General features: G+C 34.9%; 1 long non-coding RNA gene across 1 annotated transcript; it reads left to right on the forward strand.

The window, feature by feature from the left end:
• The first annotated feature begins 351 nt into the window (after positions 1-351).
• LOC131646895 (uncharacterized) lies at positions 352-1160 on the forward strand. The gene is made up of 3 exons (XR_009297673.1): positions 352-662; positions 881-970; positions 1069-1160. It is a non-coding gene; the product is annotated as an uncharacterized LOC131646895 (long non-coding RNA).
• The last annotated feature ends 1225 nt before the right edge of the window (positions 1161-2385 follow it).

The raw sequence follows: 2385 nt of genomic DNA on the forward strand, positions 1-2385 counted from the left end.
AACTTTTAATCTTTAAAAAACATATTTTTTTTGTCATTTTTAATAAGGATTAGAAAATAATACTAAATCCTATACTTTAAATAAAATACTTAATACTTTTATGAAAGATAAAAAAAAACTAAGGAAAATAAAATCAATTTGGGCCAGAGGTGTTAAAATTTCGGATGGGGGGTGCAGCCCAAAATTGACATAAGCTGAAAATAATTTAAAAAAAAAAGGTTGGGCTGGACCGGGTCGGGTCAGAGTGACCCGGATCCACCTTTTCTTCAATTATGCTGATGGGTTTTGAAAACCCTAAAGAAAAACAAAAGAGAGAGACACGCCTCATCTCTCACTCGTGGTCCTCTCTCTCACGCTCAAAGACAACAGCAACAGCAAGAAGCTTCATCGTTCATGGCGACAACAACAAAGACCTCACGCGTTCGCTCTTCTCCCAATCCCTCTCAATCGTTCTCCTGTGAAGAACAGAAGCAACGGCGGCCATGGGAGAACAAAAGCTCTCGGATTTTCTCTCTGTGTTCGAACAACAACAGTTTTCATTGGGTTCTTGCTCTCTCAGTGAACAAAGTTTGGTATTCCTCTTTAACCGAACAACAATGGCAACCATGGGAGGAGCTTGTTGAATTCGTGAACTGATTTCTTAGACAAAAGTGGAAAACTAGGTATGCTTCTCTTAAACTCTGCTCTTAATCATTCAGTTAAACCCCAAATTCATCACAACAGTTATTCACATTCAGACTCAAAGCTAAAAAAGGAACTGTAAATGATTTTTGTCTGGTTTCCTTATGATGAATCTACTGAAATATTGGAGTTAATTTTTCTGTGTATGGAACTTAGTTTACAGAGAAAATTTAGCATGATCTTTCTCTGTATTTTTCAGTATAGCAAACTCAAGCTTTATCTGTTTCGATTTTGTCCGCGGTGAATAAAACAAGAGCTTCTGGTCTTTTTGATTGAAGACAAACTCAAGGTTTGTTCTTCAATTTCGTTCTCATGGTACCAGCAAGTTTTTTATGATATAGCAATAATAACGTATGCTCTCTGTTTTTGGTTTTGAACATTTTACAGATACAGCAATAATTAACAGCAAGTTTGAGAGTGAAAGGAGAACCGACTTACCTACGGCGAGGAGAATTTCGCCGATTATTGTTTGAAGGTACGTTGTTCACTTTGCTTTCTGGAAATTCTGCAAGTAGCTTGTTGTTGTCACTGTTTTTGAACTGTCGGCTTCGAATTAGTTGATGTAGGAGTTGATTTCTTTATGCTGGCTGCAAGTTATTATTATTGCTTTTGCTGAATTTCTGCCGCTACTGCTTCGGAGTTGTTTTCGTGTAATTCTGAACCGTGAATTATTGTTGTTGCAAATGTTGTTGTTGCTGCAGGTACAACACTGATTAATGGAAATATTGAGAGTGACAGAAAAGAGGCTTACCTACGGCGAGGAGAGTTTCGCCGGATTATCGTTGAGGTATGTGCTGACTCCTCTATTGTTACTAACAATCTTAAATTGTTACTAACAATTTCTCTAACAACCTTGCTTGTTGTAGGCTTTTGATGAAGATGGCCACCACCTCTTTGGATTCGCGGGAACTTTGGATATTAAGGAGACTTGAAGATGATTTTCAAATGGAAACCTTCCACCAAGGTGTGAACTATTTCTTCACCCTTTTTCAAACTATGGAACTTTGAAAATTATGAAAAGAGAGAAGTGAGAAAGCTAGTAGTATGGTAGCTTTGGTGTGATTTGCAATGAAGAGAACACCTCTATTTATAGGAAAAGCTTAGGATGTGTTTGGCATAAAAATTAACTTGATTGGCAAGATTGTAATCATTGAGAAAATAAGAATAAGAATAAGAATATTCTCCATGTCATTATGCAAAGATATTTCTTATGATATGAATCATGCAAGTGGAAGAAAAATCTCTCTTTGATTCCTTTTTGTCTTGAATTATCTCTTCTTTTTGAATTATTTCTTTTATTGGACTTTTTGCTAATCTCACCCCTTTTTGTTTCTTTTTTTTTCATGTGACATGAGTATTCTTTGAAGAAAGAATGAAGAAACTTGAATTCCAAGAATGGAGATTTGAAGATTGAAGAAAGTCTTCAAGAATGTCTTTGTAGTTTTTTCTCTTTTTTCTTGTAATTTCCAATTCATTCCAACTTTAAAATTGTATGAACTTGTATTCTTGAAAATGAATAGAATTTTGTAATTCTTGAACTTTAGATAAAGTTCCTTTGTAATTCATTTGAAAATTGGAATTTGTTCATGTAAAGACACTCCACTTGAATTTCCTTTAGAATCTTGGATAAATTTGTATGAACCATGAATGTTGGATATTCTTGAAAGAAAAGTCCTTGAAGTAATGTGAAAAATGTTCTTGCAC

Source organism: Vicia villosa, linkage group LG2, assembly GCF_029867415.1.
Source record: "Vicia villosa cultivar HV-30 ecotype Madison, WI linkage group LG2, Vvil1.0, whole genome shotgun sequence".
Classification (NCBI taxonomy): domain Eukaryota; kingdom Viridiplantae; phylum Streptophyta; class Magnoliopsida; order Fabales; family Fabaceae; genus Vicia; species Vicia villosa.